The sequence below is a fragment of the Melospiza georgiana genome, chromosome 1 (assembly GCF_028018845.1).
Source record: "Melospiza georgiana isolate bMelGeo1 chromosome 1, bMelGeo1.pri, whole genome shotgun sequence".
Taxonomy (NCBI): Eukaryota; Metazoa; Chordata; class Aves; order Passeriformes; family Passerellidae; genus Melospiza; species Melospiza georgiana.
Window position 1 is genome coordinate 145,184,775 of NC_080430.1, and position 24,544 is coordinate 145,209,318.

Below are 24,544 nucleotides of genomic sequence, written 5' to 3' on the forward strand. Positions count from 1 at the left end.
TGTGTAACTGCAGCACTCAGTGCCAGACAAAACCATTATTGCTGAGGACAACAGGAACCTCAAATGGAACTGCTGTCATCATAATACTTTTTTACTACCTCACTGTAATCCAAAACAGATTCGCAAACCCTCTCAGTAGTAGTTATCTGTGGCCAATGAACAATTTTCCCATTAAATCACAGAGTTACAAGCAAAACAAAAACTAGACTTTCCAGGACCAGGGGAAAAATCAAGTTGCAACAGTTCTTCTTATGTTTGCTGTCATATCCCAGCTAAAAGAAATGAAAAGTGGAAGAAAAATGAAATATTTGTTAGGTTACTTGAAATCAGATAAATTATCAAAACAGTTTCAAATGTTACCACAAGTTTCAGAAATCAATACCTGTAGTAGGAGTATGAAAACTGCATTTCATAACAAAGCTGCCTTTTCATTAATCTTCCCATGTTTTACAGGGGCTGAAAATATACCTACTAACCATTGCTCTGAAATGCCAAGAACTCACTAGAGTGCTGCTGCAAGACAAGCAAGACACACCCAAAAATCTCAAATTATTTAAGAATAAACCATGAACAATCTGACATTTGAATTCAAATGAATTGAAGCACAAAAAATATTTTAAAAAAATCAATTTTCAAATTAGTCTAACTATAACAACAAACAAGTATATTCTCTATTTTTTCCTGATTTTTACTTTTACTAAAGAATCATGTTCACCTGGAGGTAAGATATCATGACACCAAGAATCATTACTTTATTAGGAGTCCAAGGAAACCAAAACAACGTGAACTCAAAACAAATTGTTTGGCAAAACACATTTTCAGAAACTGTGTTGACAGATTTCTTGGTCAAACTTAGAAAAGCATACGATTTTTTTTGTGGGATCTGCAAGATTCAGCAAACAAACAAAGCTTGAGAAGGAAGGGGCAATTAATCCAAAACTGCTGAAAATAACCCAAGTCTTTGCTCTAACAGCTTCTACACAATGACCAAATGACTGTTTAGAATCCAGACTTTTAGCACTGTGACCCAGGTGACCACAGGGGACTCTGCACACAGCAGTCACCAGGTGTGTGCTGGCTTTTTCACATGCTCAACCTTTTCCCTGAAACTCAAAGAAACACAAGACCTGCTCCCTAATAACTTGAACTTATTTCCTAGAAATTCAGATCAGACTTCTCAGCCTGTGAGAAGCACCTACTAAGTCAAGGAATTTTTAAATTAGGGCGTCCAGCTGAGAGACTCTTCTTAAAAATTAATCCATTAAAACATGGATCTTCAAAGAGGCAGCTTCTCCAGGACTTCCTATCCCATAGCATGGCAAACTCTTTCAAAACTACAAGTGCAGCAGTGCTGTGTAAACACGCAGCAGTAGAAAGCAGAGAAATTACTTTTCCATATCTCTCAGAGTGTTCTGTAACACAGGACTGAATAAGCCACTTTGTCTTTCAGAGTTTTCCAGATTATGAATGTTCTTCTTGTTGAGGAGCAGACAGAGGCATCCTTAAACAAATATTCTCAACAGGGCCAATAAAAAATCAGAAGTATAAGCTGCATAATGGTGACCCAGTTTACAGATTCAGGTCTAAAAACCAAACCACAATCTCAGAACAGCATATTACGTATTTCAATTCCAACATTAACATCAAGCAGCAAACACATTGCAGTGAATAGGATAATGGCCTAAAGAGAAGTCCTATACCTGCAATTACTGCTGTGCTTCAGCTGCACCATCCCCTCCCCCAACAAAATATTCTCCGTATCTCAAAAAAAAAATGCCTCTGTGTAGGTTTTGCCTTTTTTTTTTTTTATATTAACCAGACTCCAAAGAGTTTACAGGCTCATGCATGTGGCTTAAATATTGGCTAACATTACTTGTGAAGGTCAGAGCAGGGTCATGCTCATAGGGTTGAAATATTTTGAAGGTAAGTTCACAGAAGAGCAGGAGGCACTGCAGAACAGATTGTGTCACTGAGCACCTACCACCTCCTAACACGAGTAGGGAGTTGGGGACTCGGTTTTGCAATACAAATACCTTCATCCCTCAGGAAAGATTGCTAGGAAGAATCCGTGGTTTCTTTTCCAGGAGTTAAGTTTAACAAATAGAGAAGCATAATAAAAGTTTTGGCACTACAATGGAAGAGCCAATGTGATATTCAAGCAGAAGATGCAACTGATCTAAAGGTAACAGCTCAGTGAAGAGCCTCAGTGAAGAGTAAAGGAGAGAAACTGATGATAATCAACTATGATAGCAGCAAGATGATAAGATGTGCTATAGGAATGTATTTCAATTTACATGAACACAAAGCTGCTTGAACAGCTTTTCATAATGAAGTTCCCAACAAACTTCTCCCTTTGTGTGTTCCCCGTACTGAAAAAAATCTTGATAAATTTTAGTCACATCAGAGTTCTGCACACAAGATGTGCAATCACATTTGCCTTCTTAGCAGCAAAACAGTGACTGTATATTCAGGTTTTATGGAGTGCATGGAAATCTAGCTGAAACTGGACTGCACTCAGTATTTCTGAAACTTGAATCAAGAGGCACTGTAACATTTACTTGAGGATCTCAACCATCCTTAAAACTGAAAAACCTCCTGTGTTGTAAGAACTGTAAGAACAACCATTTCCCCAGCTGCAATCCAGACAGACTTTAAGCTATGAAGAGCTTGAAAACTCAATTTGGATAGATATTGAGAAGATGTAATTTCTCAAGCACTTTTTTGGAGGATGATTTCTCTCAGCTCAGCATTCCAAGTAATGAATCCAAGAGCCAAAAGGTCAGAATCTACTCTTGTGGCAAAGCTAAGCATGCTTTTCCTTAGCTCTGAAATGACCTTTTAGAAACAAGGCCATGGTGCCATCTGTGGAACTTCCCAGATTTGTGGAAGCAGCTGCAGGTCAATATGCCACAGCTAAGCTTAGATAGCCCTTCACTTTTGTACATTATTTTCCTTCAGAAGACAAGGTGGGCAGCAGGCAGAGCTGACCTGTTGTACTCTGAGGGAACACTGCAGAGAGGAAAATTAAATTTGACCTTTCTGAGAAGGTGCTGTGTAAGCAGAATACCTGGACCAATCTAGAGTAAAGCAACCTAGCCCAGAGATACATCAGGCTCCTGATAGATATAAAAAAGATTTACTAGAGACTCTTGTTTTGTTCAAGATGGTCTGTCATTTGCAATTTTTCTGGGCCCAAAACACCTGAAAAAACTGAACACATGAAAGATTAGAGTACTACTGGATCTAATACTAAAGATGATGACAATTTACACATGAGAAGCATGAGAAGCAGTCTACAAATCCAGCTATGAACATTTAGCTTCAGGGACCTCTTCTGCTATGTGATACCCTGTAAAAGCATCACCAGCAGGAAGATTTTGGTCGTTCTGTGAATTACCTTGGTAATTAACCACATAGTGGCATGCTTAGCCAGTATTAATTTACCAAGCTCTCTTACAGTTTCCTTGCAAGTTCACAACTTCTTCTGAGAAAATTACTAGTTTAGAAAGTCAGACGTGGTTCCAGTTAGGCAGCCCTGACACTGAGCTTCCATTGACTAGTGAAGAACATCTCCTAGCACTTACTACACCATTCTTGAGCACATCACCACATCAATCAGCTCCAGTTCAGGAAAGACTTAAGCCTGTATGAATACTAAAGCCATCAGCAAGCCCTACTGCTGATTTTGATACCCTGTAGCTGGGGTTTGTTTTGGAGCTGAATAGCTGATTTAGAGCACTGACTGCAGGTGACCTCTGTGGGCGCTAAATCACCTTTTCACCCACAGCTCTTCTAGCACAAATGGAAAAAGATGCACACTGAAGCTGTAATCCTTACCAAGAAGAATTCTGCATATTGCAATCACTAACATCAAAATATTCACATGTCCAGCCTAAAGTACACTTTAGGTCACTACCTATTTGTTTTTCCACAGCTTCAGAGCATCAACCTCTATCCAATTTTATTTGGTATTCTCATTCAGAATACAGCACACTTCAAAACCTTCAAACCAATTTCTCTCCCAGAGGTATTACTGATTTTAAAAATTTATAGTGCGGTGTCCGGAGGCAACTCATTAGGTAAACTAACAGCCTAAGACTCAGTAAAAGCACCCATTTAAGCACTGAAGTTTTCTCCTGCCACAAAAGCAACATCACGAGATCAGAGCAGAACAAAACCCACTAGTTTCTGTCCAAAAACTGACAGTCCCTGTGAGGCTGCTCAGAATCCCTGCTGGCACGCTCTGCACTCCAGCACAACACTGGAGCCACGTGGAGCAGGTTATGGGAAATGGGAGCACGAGCCAGGAACATGGCTCAAACTTGACCTACTTGCAGAGGAAGACATACGGAATGCCACGTTGGATTAGGGTGATCTGGCCCACTGCAGCCTTATGGGGTTGGATGATGCTGCGTGCAGAGCCCTGATCAGACAAGCGGAAAGCAAAGGCATATTTTCAAAACAAGCCTTGCACGCATGCCCTTCCTGTGGAAAACATCCCCAACACATCTCAGTGCCCCCCAGCCCTCAGGCTAAGCCCAGGGGAAATGTAATAGAAATACTCAATGCAAGTAAATTCATCTGAGCACCAAAGAATTTCCCCTCTCACACCTGGAAGTAAAACTGTATTAACAAAGATGTTGCTTGCAATTGGTGAGTAGCTGGAGAACTTACTCTCATTACAGGTAAAACAATACAAAATTGTTCATAAGTGATTTTTCTTCTATTTCAAGCCTAATATGCTTTCAAACTAGTTTAAAAACAGTTAAATAAATAGATTAAAACATTTGTTTGTGATCCCTGAAGAAAATCTGCTTTAGCTTACCTTTTGGACATGCATGTATAGGCTATTCCCAATACTAAAATCTGCAGTATGAAAACTGCAGTATGAAAATCTCCCTGAAAATCTCATATGCAATTAAGCATAACACTATATGGAAAGCACATCTAATGAAGCAATAAAGGTTTTGTTCCAGGGATTTGAGTTTGGAATTTTCATTTGACCATGTAAGTGCGGCATAAACATCCAATTCAGAGATATTTTTGGCAAAATAGTAAGTAAAAAAACATGCACAGCATTAGAAGTCTAGCATTATAGTGAAATAGCACCATGTTATAACACTTGCAGGGTTACTACATGCACAAAACACTTATTGTCTCCCTATACTGTTTTTCTAGAAAGATAATCCTATCAGCCTGCTTCAAGGCTTATTGAACAGTATCTAACCATGAACAGGGAGAAGGGAAAAAAAAAGAGAAAAGCAAAAAGAAATGAGGCAGTGGATAGGTGCCTGCCCAGATCAGCTGAATGCAAGGCAGCCCTTAGCAACACATGGCATCACAGCCTGGCAGCCTATGGGAGCCCGCGTGCCTTTCCCTGCCAATGAGGGAGAACATCTCTGCCCTCGCCCTGAAACGCTACAGACTGCTGCAGAGATGGAAACAGGCTGCTAAAATGCACTGCAGGAACCCCTCTTTTCTGATTGTTTCAAAATTCTCCCTGGATACAAACATGTTTTGCTAGACTAATGCATATTTATTTCTCTTCTGAATAGTGCTAGAGCAGCAGAGATGCCTTCTGACACATTCCAATCTCATCTATTGATTTTAGTGCTTTTTTAAATTAATAAAGATCTGTCACGATAAAAACCCAAAGTAATATCATACATATGAGAGAATAAACAATTAGAGTCAATATTAAAAAACATAGTAGCTATCACTCATTATCACCATTAGATTTAGGAAGGACAAGCTTGGTGCCATTAGCTTGAAGCAAGTTATATTTTGGATAAACTGGCTTCATTTTCAGGATTCATCACAGCTCTAGTATCATCACTAATATTAAAGGTACAACTCAAATTGTGTCCCCTGTGTAAATCAAACACATGAGTCAAGTGCCAGAGCCAGCCCCAGTTCTGCACAGAACACACAGTATTCCTTCATTGATGGACAAGCTTTTCAAGCAAGCATTAAGATTCCAGCAGCTTTACAGACACTTTTGGGACAGACTCCCAGTCCAAACCCACGCCCAGACCCACAGGCTCTGCACTGCTGACACCCAGTGGCCACAAACCAGGGACTGCAAATCAACCACAAGAAAAGTAAAATATATGCAGGCCAAAAATCCCCCTCCAAACCCCCTAAAACAGCCTATAGCACTGAATTACTGGGGCTTCAATCATTAGCATTCTATCTGAAAAGTGAAAATACAAATGATACAGCCAGATAGGAAATGTTTTTGTACAGAAAAGTAAGTGTTCAGACTACTGAAAAGCTGTTTGAAGCTGCCTCTGATGTCCATTCATTTCACTAAACTGACTGATACAATAACCTGTTTTAGCTGAAGCTGTTTTGCTTTTGGGGTTAGTTTTTTTTTGAGATCACACATCATCAATAAAGTCTCCTTTAGAACAAAACTGAATTCAAAACTTGTCATATCAGGAGGATGGAGGCCTGCCAGGGAAAACAGACTAGTGAATAGACTCACATTCCTCAAAACCAGAATTGTAAAGTACAGTCAGAGGAGTGTTTATTCAGTCCATTTTTCCTCTTAGAGGAAATCAAGGGAAAGGCACTGAAGAATCCACAGTTTCTTTAGAAGTAGTCTTAGAGCCTTGTTAATTTGGGAACATTTTAGTGGCACAGCTGACACTGAATAACGTATTTGACAGGGGCTACAATAAAATAACTAAGCATGCTCACACAAGTCTGGAACAAATCCAATTTGTCTGGAAGAATTATGCTTGTTTTTAAAACAGAACTGGCATTGAATAGGGCAGAGACTATGCTCCAGAAATCTGCTCTGATTTACTCTTCAACAAGTAACTGCAAATTTTTTCCAAGCATGAAACTGGGGTTAAAAAATAACTACATGTACTTTCCTTTTTCAAAAGGACACAAGCCCAACACGCTTTAACTTAATTCTACAAAATGCTCTTTTTAATTCCATTCCATCGCAGCCATCGATGAAAAACGCACCTTTATCATTCAGTTCAGGGACATTTCCACTGGAGGGCAATTCCCACTCTGCTTTCCCCGCTAGCCCGGAGATGCAGCGCAGCCTGCAGCGCGGCGATTCCCCAGCAGAGGGCGCTGCGGGACCGCTGCATCTCCCATTGCCAGGGAAACCGGGACCGGGGGATCCCATTGCCAGGGAAACAGGGACCGGGGGATCCCATTGCCAGGGAAACCGGGACAGGCGGGATCCCATTGCCAGGGAAACCGGGACCGGGGGATCCCATTGCCAGGGAAACCGGGACCGGGGGATCCCATTGCCAGGGCAGCGGGACCGGGGGATCCCATTGCCAGGGAAACCGGGACCGGGGGATCCCATTGCCAGGGAAACAGGGACCAGGGGATCCCATTGCCAGGGAAACCGGGACCGGCGGGATCCCATTGCCAGGGAAACAGGGACCGGGGGATCCCATTGCCAGGGCAGCGGGACCGGGGGATCCCATTGCCAGGGAAACCGGGACCAGGGGATTCCATTGCCAGGGAAACCGGGACCGGGGGATCCCATTGCCAGGGAAACCGGGACAGGCGGGATCCCATTGCCAGGGAAACCGGGACCGGGGGATCCCAGTGCCAGGGCAGCCCGGACCGGCGAGATCCCATTGCCAGGGCACCGGGACCGGCGGCTCCACGGGATCCCAGTGCCAGGGCAGCCGCGTCCCGCTGCCCAAACACCGCGCTCATACTGCCATTACTGCAAACACTGGCTGATCTCAACTCTCCCCTTCCTCAATGGGAATGCTTTTATCAGGTACATAAAGATACAAACAAAACCCCATTTAGTAAGAGCTGTGGCAGATTTACACTTCTGTTATTCTTTTAGAGAAAAGCTATTCACTCTATGAAAGGCGGCATGCCTTTAGAACTGTGCTATGCTACCACATTACTAAGAAACTTTCATATTTCCAGGATGTCAGCCTATAATTTAAGAACCCTCAAGCTCTCATCTCCAAAAAAAAAACCAAACCCAACAATAATTTGTATGGTAAGTCCTTCTCCTGCCAATCGCCTCTGTAAGAATAAAAAAAGCAAAGCACCAACCAAAAATAAAAAAAAAGCCTCAAAACCCCAAAACCAAACCTGCAAGTTTTATCTAAATGCTAAAAAAAGAAGTATGTTTTCAGTTCCTAACTGAAAGGAGTATGTTTCAGTTCCTAACTAGTCCAGTTCATGTGCCATTTTCCAGTTGGTATTTCACACGTGAAACAGCACTTTCTCTTCCAGCCTCCTTGATTTGGAAATGGTTTTCTTTCAGAGGAGCTGAATTCTCACCTCTCAGACAGCCACACGTGTCAGTATCAGAGCTGGGTGAAGGTGCCCTGAGGATCCCACAGCCTTGGCAGTGCTGCCATCCAATGCACCAGCACAAGGAGTACAAGCCATCCACATCACTGCAACACTCAGGTAAAATGTTTTCTCCAAGTTCAGTTCCAAATGTTGCATCCCTTCAGTGCCTTGGCTTGCAATCCTGCACTAATGATGTCGTGGCAAATTACCCCATCATCCAACTGATGGATATAAATAGCCATTAACATATTCCATCTCAAGGGACTTCTACTGGAATGTCACAGTGCTAAACCACAAACCTTGTGTGTATGAACCTGACACTGAGTGTCCACCTGAGAATTCAGGACACAGCAGCTCTGAAATACCAAGGAGGAAAGGAAGGCCTATGGCCTTCCAAATTGTGGAGCTGGAAGGGCAGGTTTCCATATTTCAGGACAGATTTCTGATTATTCTGTGGATTTTCCTTTTCTGAGACACCAGTCAGACACAGTATGTTTGCAGGATACAGAAGGCTAATGAAGCACATCAAGATGATGATGGTACAACAGAGGATGAGTAGCAGGATGATGCTCCTTCCCATCCCATCTGTTTTCAGAAATAGTAACAACCAGGCATTAGGCAGGGCAGAGGGATAAAACTGGTCTCTATATGGTTTATTTATTATTCAAAAGTGACTCCTTGAAAGATTGAGGATCTACCAGCTATCTTTGTTACATCAAGTTACTTCTTCAGATCCTCTCAAAAGACCACCAACTACTTCTACTGAACCTGGATAGCTTTTCTTGTTGGAAAGCAAGTGTTAAAAAAATCCCAACTAAACAAAAAAACCCCCACCTGACCAGATTGGGTCAGATTTCTGTTGCTGGTAGTCCACTACAGATTTCTGGTCCAGATTTATATATCTGTGCAAATATGATCATTTTTTATCCCATTTTCCATTTCTCCCATCATCTCAAGTTTTATTATATCTTAAAATCAAACTAGAAGTACCCTGTAAGGCTAAGATAATATAAGACAATTCATTCTCATCCACCTGTTGGAAATATGGAGAAACATTTCTATTCTTCAGTGATGTCATACAACCTGAAATCCATTAAGATCAGTAACAAAAACACAGAATATCATGCAGAGTTATGATTTTCTGCAGTGGTCCATCTGTGAACTCTACAGGTCCATCTCATCTCATCTCATCTCACAAGAAGTCTGCAGCAGTTCCTGGGGAAAACCAGGTACACAGGCAGAATGGAAAGACATTAAGAATACTGAACACCTTTAATAACATGGGGCTCTGAAAAATACCCCAGCTGAAAATATATACTAGAAGAACCACAAATACATGGTATCCCTGTTCCTACTATTCCTTAAGCACCTGCTCACACAAAGATTTAGGTTTCACTCAATTTTAATCTTTTTCTCAGGTTTTAACCTTATTCAACAGCAACATCTAGTTCAGTTTTTCCCATTCTTTAAAACTTTACCAAACACCTCCATAGCCTTCAGTTCTTTACATGTTGCTTGGGTAGGGTTGGTCAGTCCCTCCCAACTCTGAACACTGGTGATTCCCTGATGGTTCATGATGCTGTCAAGCATCTGGCAGCTAACTCTGTCTTGGCATAGCTGGAGAAGTTGAAAGCATCAGGAGTGACACCCCAGCTTCTGCTGAGCTGGACACTACATCACCTTGACTTGCAAACATTCTCCCTTCAATACCTGAAACACTGCTGGTCCACAGTTTCTTCAAAGAAAACAGAAGTTATTTGCCATGTGCTGTAGCCATTTTCTGGACAGCATTCTTCTTCCTGCAGGTAGAATCATTCCCAGCAATGCAACCTGAGTTTTTCTAGCTTTTCTGGATGACTCACCTTCCTAAGCAGAAGCAGCACTGCTCTAGTAGATGAGTAAGTGGAGATTGTGAAAAGATGTGCAAAACCAAGTGCACACATGCAGAGGGAAGAAAGATGGCGATCCTGGAGCCTGGACTTGCCTAGATGGACCCATGGTCTGACTCACTTCAGTAACTTTTATCATGTTTCATTTGTAAATGCACACAATACTGTAAATTAGAAGTTTGCACTAGTTCCACCTGCAGCTTTAACAATACCCTCAAGGATTTTATAAGTACAAGCTATGAAAGGGAAAATGTACTAGTGCTACTCCCACATGGGAGCAGAGATCCACCTGCAGCCTGTGGAGGACCCTGCACCAGAGCAGGTGGATGCCCAAGGAGGCTGTGACCCTGAGGGAAGCCCATGGTGGGCCCATGGTTCTCCTGGCAGGACCTGTGGGGGACCCACATGGAGCATCCTGTTCCTGCAGGACTCCACCCCACAGAAGGAACCATCACTGGAGCAGTTTGTGAATAACTGTAGCCCTTGAGAAGGACTCATGTTGGAAAAGTTCCTGGAGGACTGTGTCCTGTGGGAAGGACATCCCACACAGGAACAGGGAAGGGCTCCTCTCTTTGAGGAGGAAGCAGCAGCAGCAGAAACAACCTGAGATGAAGTGACTGTAGCCCCCATTCCCCATCTCCCCTGACTGAGCAGGAAGGGCTGAGGCAAAGGACTGGGGATGAAGTTAAGTTTAGTAAGGAAGAAGGGGTGGGGGGAAGGAGCTCTAATTCTAAAGGTAATAAATTCAACTAATTTTCCTAAGCTGTTTTATCCGTGACAGTAACTGGTGAATGATGTCTCCCCACCCTTATCTCAGTCCATGAGATTTTGTTGTATTCTGTCTCCCTTCTCCAACTCAGAAGGGAGTGAGAGTGGCTCTGGTGGGCACCTGTATCTAGCCTGGATTAACCCTCAACACAAATCCATCTAACCAGCTCCCCAGAATTCAATGGCTTTTTGATGATTAATCAAAAACAGAAGAAAAATAAATCCTACCTCACATTTGGTACCATCACCTTCCCAATGTGACAGAAGATGAATGGCTGTGCTGGCAAAGCCAATAAACATGAAGTATCACACAGACACTATGCAGTAGCTTAGATGACAAGCAGCAGGTTATAAAACTAAGCTAAAACCTTCACATGAGCATGTGCTACCTCTTCAGTCTCACAAGCTGGTTCACAGTACTGGTTTCTGGCATAAGGGATCTGGTTCAGCTACAGAGTAGCTTTACTAAAAACACAGAGAGAAAAACCACCAAAACGTTATCTCTTTCTTTAAATAGTTCAAGAAACTGCAGAGTCTTGTAGAGTAAGTTCACACAAGTGTCTAAACCACTTTGTGTACAATGGAAATGCCTTCTTTGAAGTAATGAGACTTCACATCACTCTGGTGAAGAGTTTTCAAAATCAGCCTCACCAGGCTCTGTGCTGAGGCCCTGTGGAAGCAAAAACCAAATCCTTGCAGCCTGGTTTAGCATCTTTAAACACAGAGGCATAAATTCTGTCAGGGATCAGGACTCCCAGAGAACACCACACATTTCAAGAGTTCTTGAAGGAAAAGAGGGAAAGCAAGTTCTTGCAGGGAAAATTACTAATATTGAAAGAGTCCCATTTTCTGTCCTTTAACATACTACAATTTTGCTTATTTGGCAGCAGTTTTCAAGCAGGTTAAGTTTCAGTTCTTACCTACAGCCAGTGCTGCACTCTGTTCTTGGCCTCCAGTCTGTTTTAAAAAGAAAAAAGAGATTATGGAAATTAATTCTTTTACACCAAAAGTCTTAAATGCAATGCAATGTGACCTTGGAAAAGCAAACACACATCTGTTCCAGACATACTGTTCTTATGTATCTACTTCATAAACACAGTCCTGGATCCATACACCACCAGGACTTTTAAAAATTTGCTACGAAAATGTAATTCAGAACTGTGTTTTATCTCTAGGCATACAAATAAATAGGGAATGCCATTATTTGGCAATGAATGTGCTTCCAGGGAAAAATGCTGCCATATTAGACAATGCATAAACACATATATTCCAGAATAAATTTAGCAACTTAAGAGTCAAAGCTGCAATAAATTACCAGTGACAAACTGTTCTGCTTGCATTTCACATTGCTTTAACAAGAAAATCACACAAGATTCTAATCCAACCCCACAAATGTGCACTTGAAAAAATTCAAGGCTTGCATGCTGACCTCCAGAGAAGGCATTTTCAAGTCACTGAAAACCATTTGCTTAACAAAGAAAACTAGTGTTCTTGGACAGCTTCAGTGTGCTGCACACATCATTACCACCGTCATAACATGGTGAAATAATTATGTTAACAGTACAGTTTAAAGGAGAAGGTTTGGAGTATTACAGTAACTGCAAGCTTCACAGGAAATAATAGTGAAACATTAGCAAGGGAAGGCTCTGAAGGTACACAGCAGCACAGGCAAGGAGCAGAGTGGGGACTTTAGTGAGAATGACTCTTCACAGCCCAGAGAACTGAACATAAGCAAAACCATGACCATCAGACAGTTACAACTGTAGAAATTTAACTCTCCATTCTTTTCAGTGCACACTTCTCTCTCAAAGAAGTTTTCCCCTTGACCAGCCTTAAGTTTGGGTAGCAGCTGCTTTTGCCTTTTTCCTATTGACTTCAGCTTCCCCTTACTTTCTCAGAAATGAGCAACAGCCAGCACTTCAGGACAACAGCATGGTTAACAGCACTGTCCTTATAGGACCTACTGCCATTCCCTAAAATGCACCCACTCTCACTGGGCTTATTTTAAATATGGGGGTTTTTCTCCCTTCTCATGACTTCATACTGGTCAATTTGGGCTTTCAGACAGCACAACAAAAATAAAACTCTGGAAATTGCTAGTCCCCTGCAGGTCAGGGCTGAACACAACTGGCATTGCAAAGAGAAACTGAAACCAAAGCAGTGACCCAACACTACTCTAAGAAGCTGATTTCCTGAAAAAGAGTGAAAGAAAAGTCAAATAGGACTGAGCTTTAAACAAAAACAAGAAGCCTAAATTCATTAGAATAATCAGACTATAGAAATAAATTTGAAAATGAAAGGAAAAAAAGCCCACTGGAGCAGCTAGCTTAAGGACTTTCAAAAAAAACCTGTCCTTTAATGGTACTGGTTCATTTCTACAGAAATACACCTATTTCCAACTGATAGAATTATTAGGGAAAAAAATGAGGTCAGGTCTTCCCATCTTTCTGGACACAGTGCTGCACACATAGAGACATAAGCACTTACACCTGCAAGAACAATGTGCTGATGCTCAGGTGGCTTGTCCTGAAGGCTTCAATGAATGAGTGGAAGTTAATAATTAACAAAGCCTTCTAGGACTCCTGTGGTAATGAAGGCAGGAGGAGATCAGCAAAGCCATTAGGCAAAAGGGAAGCAGCCAGGAAAGCTGAGAATTATAGGTCAGTTGGACTATCATCAATAACAGGCAGAGATGTTAGCACAGGAATCCATTAACTGGTTTCCTATCCTTTAGTAGCTATGAACAAGCCTTTGAGCAAAACAGCTCACACTGAGCACTGCTGATGCTTGGTTTATCCTGGCAAGCTGACAGGTATTTGATTTTTTTACATAGTGTGACTTCACATCACAGTATTTTAAATTTAGAGGTTGGCACTGAACAATATAATAAAGCAGTGCCTAAATGGATAAGAAATTGACTTGCTGATCTCTAGTCAGGGAGGAACACCAGCAAAGATGCATTAAAAATAGACAGATGTGAAATGATTGGTGAACTGGATTCTTTTCAGAATTCATTTTCGCACTTTGGATACACCTTGATTTAGACTAAAGAATTTCTAAATGAAGAACTCTTTCAGGTTCAACATGCATTATTTGGGTTTTCATGCTGGGATAGAGGATTTGCAAAACCTCTGAGCTTCCTTCTGACTTATCCTCAAGGTTTAGATCTGCAGATTATTATAGCAATACCACAAACAGGCACAAGATGAGACATGCAAACTACACAACTTAATAGGCAGTGAAAATTGAATAATTCAGACCCAGCATTTTTCAATTCCTTGTGATTCTGAGGTAGTCAAATATTTAATGCTACATTACAGAGAAAAAAAGTTCTGGGCAGGAAAATTAACTTTACTTAATGGGTTACAGCTCATGGAGTCCAACAGCAGAGAGATTAATGCATCCCATCCCAGGGATCTCATTTAGCCACACAATCCCTTCCCTTGAACTGCAGCCTAATTTCACCACAGCAGAAAGAGGCCAAAGCACGTGCCAATATCTCAGGCCAACTACAACAGAAATTCAAACAATTGTCACAGCAGCTGAAGAACCAAAATGGAAAACTGTCCAGAGCCATCAGAGAGGGACAGTGAACCATCTACATGTAGCATAACAGAAACAAAACCAAGCATCATTCGGTTTGTCAAAGCACAGGCCTGCAGCTGACAAGTCAAATGGTACCCAGATAAAAAAGATGCAGTAAGTAAACTTGGCATCATTGTGAATGATGAAACTGGAGGAAAAAACCTCAATGAAAATTGGCTAACCACTGAGTAAGCCCTGTGCTTTGGGCATCCACCTCATATTGAACTGATGCTGCTTAACTCAGCAATACGTGGAAACAGATTTCACATGAGAACAGCAAACCATGAACTTCCAGTGTGAAACCACTGTCCTCTGCCCAGCTCTGGCTGAACTCATTAAGGAGCCTCTACACTCAGGCACAGACTTGTCAGTGACTGTCAGTCATGATTTGCTACAGAATGATGATTTTTTCAGGCTTTCCAACACTCATGTTCTGAAAACACTGAGTGGTAAGAAAGAATCATCAACAACTTTGCACCAAGAATCTAAATTACTTTCTGTCTACTCAACTGGTATCTCATCAGGGAACTTCAGAAAGCATGAACTTCACAAAGCTTACAGCACTTACTAGCAAAAGCTTGCATGGGATTCATGTACTCTCTGTGAAATACTGGGCACCCAGACTAAAGCTGTTCTCAAAACAAGCAGACTGCTACTCTGACAGAGCAAATGCTTCAATTCCTGGTTTGCAGTTCAAGCCTGCACTGGGACTCCTCTGGGTAAGCATCAGCACCTTGAAATCCATGTGAACCAGCTGTGGACCATGGCACAGATGTTCTCAGTTCATTCATGCTAACAGCTCCTGGATACAGAAAAGGACAGGATCTAGCTCAAACCTACCTGCCCTGGCAATTTTTAGATGTTCCTGCTCTCTTGGTTCAGTTTCAGACTTGAAATAAAGTTTGTGGAAACAGCTCTAAAAAACTTGTTACCCTTAGAAGCACACACTAAAACATTTAAACCAAGCCCAGTCAAAAACAGAGCCACAAGTCAAATACATCCCACATCTTGTGAGTAATAAAAAAAGAAAACTCAGAAATGTTTAGTAATAAAATTTGATTTTTACTTCAGTAACAATAACAGATGTCTAAGCTATAAAAAATAATTCATTGCTAGGATCATATTTCAAAGGGAGTTTCAGGGCATCTGCAGATAAACCCATGGCTCAAAGCTAAATGGATGAACTCTGGTGTTTAACATCAGTGATTGCAGCAAAGATCCTTCTATATCTGTATGGCAATTGTATATGAGACTAAGATTAGCCAAGCAGGCTACCACCTACTGCAAAGTGACCTCAGTTCTTCACAAAGAGCAAATGTACTGGTTGCTTGCTATAAAACCACTTTTTTGACTTCTGATTGTAAAGCTCCAGCTCAAATCTTTCTTCTCCATTCATTTATCTTGGTGAGGCAAAATGGCATCTTAAAAGTCCACACCTTATATTAAATCTTTCCCTATCCTGTGCAATTTCTCAATACGGCCACTGTACCTAACATTACCTGCTACACTCAAATCCATGTTTTAAATTTGTAATTTAATGACAGAAATGACCCATGTTTTAAATTTGTAATTTAATGACAGACCCTCTGATGTGAATGCATCAGAGGGTCTACTGTTCCACTATAATTTTTCAAGCTTATTTCATTTTCCCTAATTATTCTATTTTCACAGGATACATTATCTCCAAGCTGTTACTGTTGCATAGCAGCTTCACTTCATATGATCTTAATTTCAAGGTTGGGGTTTTTTTAACACCTTTTGTAGTTAATGCATCACATTATATTGTTGTGGACTTGGCAGTGGAGGGTGATGGTTGGACCTGACCTTGCATGCCTGTTCCAACATAAAAAATTCCTTGAAAGCTTTCAGAAAAGTTTACATGCTGCACTGTAGACGAATAGGTGGGACACAAGGTTTTATACATATACCCCTTCCAACAACTTCAGAAAAGAAATAAGAAAAAAGGGAAAACGAAAAGATATTTCAGAAGCTTGTATGGCAGAAGAGAATATTCACACAAAACTAGTATTCAGCATGAAAATTTATATTTTCATCCACTTACACATAATGGTTTGTTTCTGGGACAAACCATTACTTTGGTTTAGTGGAAACAGTAAAATGAACTATCATAATCTTCATTTTTGCATCTCAAAGCTCTACAAACCTGTAAGTTGAACATCAAGTACAAGGGATTTTTTTAACCAGGTCAAAAAGTTAAATATTGCCAAATAAACTTTTTCACTTATAGAAATAAGCTGAGAAAAAAAAGGTTGGGTAACCAGAAGACAAGTAAGGAATTTCAGTAACGCAGAGATGAGATTTCTTTAGCTGTTTAACTTAGAGTTGTGTTTTAGTTTGTGTTTGGTTGCTTTTTTTGGTAGTGGAGTAGGGGGCAGAGCTGTGGTACTTGAGTGCAAGCAACACAGCTTCTGGTTTTAAAAAAAACCCAAAAAACTAAAAATTAAAAAGACTGCAAGAATTATTAAAGCAAGTCCTGTGTCTAATAGTCAATTACTCAGACAACTGAGCTTTCTACTTTTGGTAATATATTATCTCCTGTATTTCTTTTGAACTTTCATAAATCCAAACGCTGAAGTGATTTAGTACTGGATATAAAACACAAGCAGAATTTTTAAGAACTCTCCTCAAAAACACTACTGAAATATTCCAGAGGTAGGAAGAGACACAGGATATCATTCCTACACCTTTAAATGACACTGGCATTTGGCACTGGCATTTGCCACTGCATGTTTGACTTCCCATGACTACCTGGCATCATCGTTTTGCCACAGTAGATGCTTCCTTTGTTTTTATGCTGTTAACACCCAGTTGTGAAGTGTTCCTGAATACCACTCAAGTGATTCAACAGCTTATTTATCTAAGATATACAGATGATATAATTTATGAGGAATATGACAGAGTTTAACAGGGAGTTCTGGCTCAATATTAACAAAACAGAAATGAAACCATGTCCTGTCCCAGGAAGTTTGCACAAACACCAACAGTAAGACAAGGAAGGGCCAGCAGGGCTTTCCCATTCACATTATTAGTGTGTAGGGGCAGCTCTGAGCAACACCAAGACCCACAGCCCTATTTCCTAATGCTTGAACAGAGGAGTCCTTATTCCTTATAATCTAGATTTCTACTGTCAGGGTAAATAAAAAACAAACAAACAAACAAAAAAGCCCAACAAACACTTTCCTCAGGACTGTAATAGGTCACATGAACACCAAGGAACTTCTACCACAAAAAAACAAAACAAAACAAAACAAAACAAAAAAAAAAAAAAAAAAAAAAAAAAAAAAAACAAAAAAAAACCCCAGCCACAGAAGAGTTACAGTCACTCACCACCTAAAAGATCTTTTTATTGGTTTTAGTGACTTCTAACCATCAACTATTCATCAACAGTATCAAAAATTGAGAGCTTTAGCCCTAGCTACCCCTCTGATAGGTAAAACTCTAAGATGAACTTAGACCTAAGCCGATTGTGCTACAGCTATGGAAGTATCCCACACAGCATCTCTGCTGCTCAGAGAGAGACAATGGATGTGTTTATTTCAGATTGCTAAGAACACAGTTTAGATTTTTAAAAGCCTGAAAAGCCCTTCCTATGAACACCAGCAGCAGTTTTGTCACAGGCTCAGGGCTGAGCACTTTCCAGGTGACAGCCAAGCAGTTCACCTGAACTCCTGCCCCCTGGGCTGCCTCACCATGCAAATCCCAGCAGAGGCAGCTCCTTCCAGCTGTAACTCATCCACAAAAGGAGGCAGGACTTTCCAAAGGGTGACTCCATAAGAGCCTTGGCACAAACAGCAATTTCTGTCAAGGAGGACAGAAGAGCTCTGCTCCTGCCAGAGGAACTGTCACAGAGCACTGAGACTCTTGAAAGTGCCTCCAGCTTGTCCAGCAGCTCTGGGAGCTCCACCTACACAAAGATTTGCAATAATTGCTGCAGCAACATTTAAAGAACAGAATAGGGCAGGGTATGAAGAAGCTTTTCCAATCAGCTATACATTGCAGTAGTACAGTTTTGAAATTATTCTAGTAAAAACATGGATGATTAGAATACTAAAAGCAATTGTATCAATCATTAGCTGTCCAGAAAGGAAGAATCTAACCATGATATTTTAACCTGGGATCTCAAATGTTTATTGGGCAGCATGTGAGATGGAAAAACACAAGAATTACAGAATACAGGGTAACAAACATGAGAGAGATAATATGGGAATGTCCAGGTTCAGTTCCTAGGGACCGTTGTGTGTTTTCAACAGCTTTATCCAACAGGCAGGAAAATAAACCAAAAAAACAGAAGCTATACAACAAGGTCTTAATTCCTGCATTGTAATTTAATGGCACTGAGTCTCAGCAGCTGCTCACTATTTCTTTTCAATAATTTCTCAAATTAATCCTATGATCACCTTAAGGCAGGCAAGCTGCATCAGAGGCAGTCCAGATGGGACATTCAGGAAAGCTTCACTGAGGGGGTGTGTGGTCATTGGAACAGGCTCCCCAGGGAAGTGGACATGGCACCAAGCCTGACAGAGCTCAAGAAGTGTCTGGACAATGCTCTTGAGTCATATGATTTAGTGGTGGGGAGACCTGCAAGGAGCAGAGAGCTCAACTTTAAGATCTGTGTGGGTCCTTTCCAACTTCAGACATTCTATGATTTTAAATAATACAACTGCAGTTATGTGGTCAAGCAGTAAGCTGAACACTAACAAGAACTAAAGGACTTTAGGTCTATAGTTCAAGTGCCTACAGAGTCAAAAAAAAAAAAAACAACCCTCTCTCCACAAAACTTAGAATTGTCCTTTAACAAGTATTTTAGATTTCTTCTCTAAGTCAGGAAGTGAAATACACATCTGACCTTAACCTAATAGAACAGACCACAAAAAACTGAATATGAACCTCCACAGTCACCTGTCTCAACAAGCACAGCTTTTCAGGTCAAATGTCTTTCTGATGAGAAAAGTTTACATATTTTGCTGCCCTGTTTAAAAGTGACTTTTCAAAAAGTCAAAACAACCCTTAAATTAATGCCTTTGATTTGAAGGCTCATTGGACAAACAGAATTAAACAGTTCATGTTGTTCTGAGCAACTATTTACAGGTGAAGAAAAATATCAGCTTTACCTTCATAAACAAACCAGCATGGCTGAAGTCTCAAGCAGAGCACAGTTTACTAAATAAGCCTTTAAACCAAGTTCAAAACTCACTTATTTTTAAACTACTCTATTAACTGTTGCAGTAGGACTACTACATGTAAAGGAAAGATATTTTGGAAGAGCTACACACTGAATTCCACTTGATTCCACTGAAAAAGTCTTGCCACTGATCATCTGCAGATTACTATAATCTTTGTTCAAAGTTTAACTTAGTTACATCTACTGTGGAAAAAAGAGACCACATTGTGTTCCCTCAACACAGGCACATTATTTACATTGGTAATAAACACTATTAAACTTTAAAAACACAGCAATGCATAAAAGCTTCTAACACCTCAATCTACTCCTGTGCTATTGCAGTGAGGCACAGTAAACAAGTCCCAAGAGAAAATACAGCAAATAAGTATAAGACAGCTCAGTTCAGCCTAAAACAAGTCAGCCATTCCTCTTTTTTTGCCTTAGACACCACCATTAATGCCAAATAAATGCATGCTGGTAGAATATCAGTATCATGATCAGAATTTCTACATTATCTTGAGTGTCAAAATCACAACAAGTACTTAACCTCCATGTACTAAGAGCCATTTAACACAAACCCACTTTCACATGAATGAGAAATCAATTCAAGAGGCTCTGCTGAATTTACAGACAAACCTACAGCAATATATTTAGAGCAGCAATATCAAAGGAGATTAAGTTGTGGCACAAATGGGAAGTACAAGTGGTTTCAGTTGTCAGAAAGACAATTTTTCTTAACATATTTACATTCTATAACATCACTGTGGCAGGTTATTCTTTTACCCCTGATGTTCCCACATTACCCTGCTGTTGGTATCTCGTGGGCTTTGCACTGAAAGCTTTTAGAAGTATTTGTAATGTCACCACTTTCTGTGGTGGTTACACAGATTTCCTCAAACAAACAAACAAACCAACCCTTCTGAAAGCAGCCATTAAAAGTTACACATTTATAAAGCCTATTTCCTTGTCTAACAGAGGAAACATTTAGCACTGAGCAAAACAGAACCAAGCTTCATATTTCTTGCAGCATGTTTAACTTCATATAAACTTTCCCACCAGTCAAAATCAAATAGAATTCTGTAAACACATGGAATAGGGCCTTACTCAAATACAGAATCTCTTCTGCATGAGATCCTTCACTTCAAACCTATTCTACACACACAGGTATAAAGACAACAAATATTCCTGCTCTTTTAAAGTTTAACACTTATTAAGGGATTTGCAGGAAAGGACTGACATTGTTACTGAAGAAGTTTTAAAGGTTCTTCACAAGAGGAAGCAAAACATTTAAAGATGTGTCAGCCCGACAAATGTTACTTTCATAAGAGCTATACAAGCCACAAAAGAGTTCTCAAAATTAATAAGAAAATGGCAGGTATGCATTTGCTTTCACTTTGTAAGCGTAATACTGAAGGTGTTTTCATATTTATTAAAATTAGCATAAATGAAAAACCTGTTAATCCACCCACAATATCAATGCAATATCAGTACTGGAGAGACTTCACAACATCAGTTTGCTCAAAACATCTCCCCATCATCATTATGGGGGAACAATTCTAAGTTGCATGGAAAAATTTTTAAATCTTCAAGCACGCAGACAAGTTCAAGCTGCATGTAAGAGATAACACTAAAATGAGAGTGAATAATTATCAGAGATTATATGTGAAAGCAGAAGACAATTATTAATGTCTTTTCTGAACAACTGATATTATGGAAAAACAATCCCATATAAATTAAGTTAGCATAATGAAAAAGAACACCTAATACAAGAAAAATAGGGCAAACACTGAAATGATACTCATCCTTCAGTGGCTGTGATAATGGACAGTTGAAACATCTTAAGCAAAAGAAACAACACCTGGATGAAATGGGCATGCACATCTTCCACAACCACTTGGGCTGGTCTTCAGCACATCAAGGACCAGCTGGGTTAGAAATTTTTATCTTGGCACCAGTCATGCCAGACCCAGACACAGACACTGCCCCAAGGGATGCAGCACCCACGTGTCACATTCTCTTTCCAGCACAGTCCCAGAGCTGGGAACCTGGGGCAGGTCTAAAACACAGCAGAGCTCAGCACGCTCTCAGCTCCTGCCTTTCCACAACAAAGTTACTGCTGGAAACAGTGAAACCAAGTTTGTGCAGCACTACCCCATGCTAAAAGAGACTTACTGATCCTAAAGGAAATACTGATTTCAGATAAATACTTTACCACAGCTGCAGACAAAGAACCACTTCATAGAACTACCCAGTTTCACTCAGCATGACCATCCTGTTAAACTTCTCTCTCCGAGAGACATGGGGAGATGATGGGCTGGAAAAGGAAGCCAAAGTAGGGAGAAAGACAGAAGACTTCAATTCTAGACTCATGAGCTTTTCAGTCTTCTGTACAGGGCAAGTTATGCACCCAAATTTAGTGAAAGACACACATTACTTATTCACATCATATACAATCAGAATAATCCACAGTATTATCCTAAAAGTTACTATCAGATAATGATAATGTGGTTCAAAACTTATGGTGGCACTACAGTGCTTTGGTACCTCAAATGTGGCACACTAAATGCCAGAGGTTTTTTCTCCTAAAAGCTGAAGGTCATACACTTTCTAACCCAGTATTTAGGAATGAGTCTCATATGTATTTTAGTTTCAGGAACTGCAGTTTTACAGGCAACAAAACTCTTGAAATTATCGCTCAGAAATAGCTGTACTATGAAAGTCATCTTTATATTAAAAAAGAGACTAAAACAACTTTGTTTTTACTGTGTCATTCTGACAGATGCACACTGTTGACTACTATAAGCTTTCAAAACTTTCCTATCATTAATCTAGGTTTGGCAGAGTAGCCAAACCAAGCATTTTAATATTCTCTGCAACAGCTACACAAAAGAACTTTATAAAGTTATTCATGACCGCCTATAAAATCTAGGCAAATTAACTGGCAAGTGAAGATTAATAAAGCACCTGTAAATGCTTAAGTCATGAAAGCTTAATGTTTTCTTCTTGGCTAGGATGTGCTTCTTTCCATGTTCTTCCTTGAACCCAGCCACATCACCCCATTTGGGCAAAGAACACAAATTCAATGAGCCCTGCAGCTCAAGTGGCAGCAGTAAACAGAAAGGTGAGATCCAAGCTTGATGGAAGGTGTACAGGAAGGTATAATTACAGAGGAAAACTGCTACTTCATCTACAGTATTAAATAATTGAGAAGTGAGCTGTCACTCTGGTACCAACTACCAATGTGCACATGATTTACCTATTTCAAAACCTAAATTCTCAGGTTTCCTTGTGATTGCTGTGTAATACTCTAGCTCAACATCATCTTAACTTAAGGACTGGCAAACTGCTATTAAGTGGTCATAGCTCCTCACTGATGTTCCTATTATTGCTCAGTACCCAAAGCAGCCTGCACATGACTTGGTGTGTCTGGGAATCACAAGACATCCTTAGTTTTGTTATCATACATTATTCTCAGTGAAAATTAGGCCTCAACAAACATCCACTGAATAATTACAAGCACATTAACGGCATCTTCCAAAGCATGTGGACTTCTGCTAAGGCTTCCCTTTGTCTCTCTCCAGACACTGAAGCACTATATTTGAAGTTTCACTGTTTGCACTATCACACTTCAAATAGTATTTATACAGAACACAGTACAGACACATCCTATTTGTCTCAGCTAAAAAAGCAAACAGACTATGTCTAACATGTCATTACAGAAAAAAAAAAAAAAAAACAACAGTTTTTTTTCTTCCATAGAGAGCAGGAATTTAATCAATTTGTATTCCAATTTAAATGCCCACACATTATCCACTGCTACTGAGTCTTTTGTCTGGTGAGCCACAGACAGTTACAAAGAAAAAATGTTGCATGAACTACCTGCTTTCAACTGATCAAAATACTTTGTACTCCTTGGCCTAAAATATTATGGAAAAAAAAATATTCTACAAGCAAAGAAACCCAAGCAAGTGTTTACCAGTTAGTAGTATCTTCTTGCAGTCTTAACAGAGAACTCCCTTCTTCAGGTTATTGATGCAGCAGCTCGTCCTCACAATCTGAAAGAGCAGAAGAACCCCATTAAACATAAACAATACATGGTATTTCAATCACATAAACCAGTGCCAGGGGTAAATCAAAGTTAATCCTGCAGTGCCAAGGAACCTACATAATCCTTTAGGAATGCAAATGAGACATGCAGAATTCAAAAACACTTGGTGATTTTATGGAATTGACATTACAAGCAAACAGAGAAGCATCCTTACAACCTCTTCTGTGAGTCAGTAAGGCTATTAGCTAGCCATGATCACAAGCATCAGAAATAGAGCATTGCAGCTCAGCATTACCAAGTTACATATAGTTACAGCACAAAAAATAGAGCATTACATCTCTGCATTACGGAGCCCAGTTACACATAATTGCAGCAGAAAAAAGTAGGTCTCAGTTCAAGCTTTATTTACAGTGCCACATACATTGCACACAGGGAAAAGCACTTCATTGCTGTGGTTTTCATCAGTTAAAGAAAAATGCCACCAATAGAAGTCTTTACCTATCTGGACTTCTCTAGGGTCACTAGGATTTTCTGCTTCAAAATTAAGCTTCTGGTTTAGAAAGATCAGTATTTGTATGGTCAGACAAAACAGCATCTCCTATGGAAATGCAGCACTGAGATTCCACTGCAAGCACTTGGAGGGTATTTCAGCTCATTTGGAGTAGATTTATATAGCAAGCAGCCTACCTTTTTTAGTACAGTAACTGGGTGATGAACTGCCCAGAACTGATAGCTTTCTGTTGTGGTGAAAGGTTCATAAGTCTTTTCCCCTTG

The 24,544-nt window shown here is 40.3% G+C and overlaps 1 protein-coding gene across 4 annotated transcripts in view; it reads right to left on the bottom strand.

Moving 5' to 3' along the window:
* Nucleotides 1-24,544, bottom strand: part of CYRIB (CYFIP related Rac1 interactor B) — a 97,023-nt gene that overhangs the window by 19,023 nt on the left and 53,456 nt on the right. For 3 of the 4 annotated variants that reach the window (XM_058022698.1, XM_058022689.1, XM_058022681.1), the window contains exons 2-3: nt 23,699-23,777; nt 11,876-11,912 (exon numbers count right to left, since the gene is read on the bottom strand). The gene's annotated coding sequence lies outside the window, so the exon portion shown is untranslated. The remainder of the gene's footprint in view (nt 1-11,875; nt 11,913-23,698; nt 23,778-24,544) is intronic. The other variant, XM_058022706.1, reaches the window with a different exon arrangement.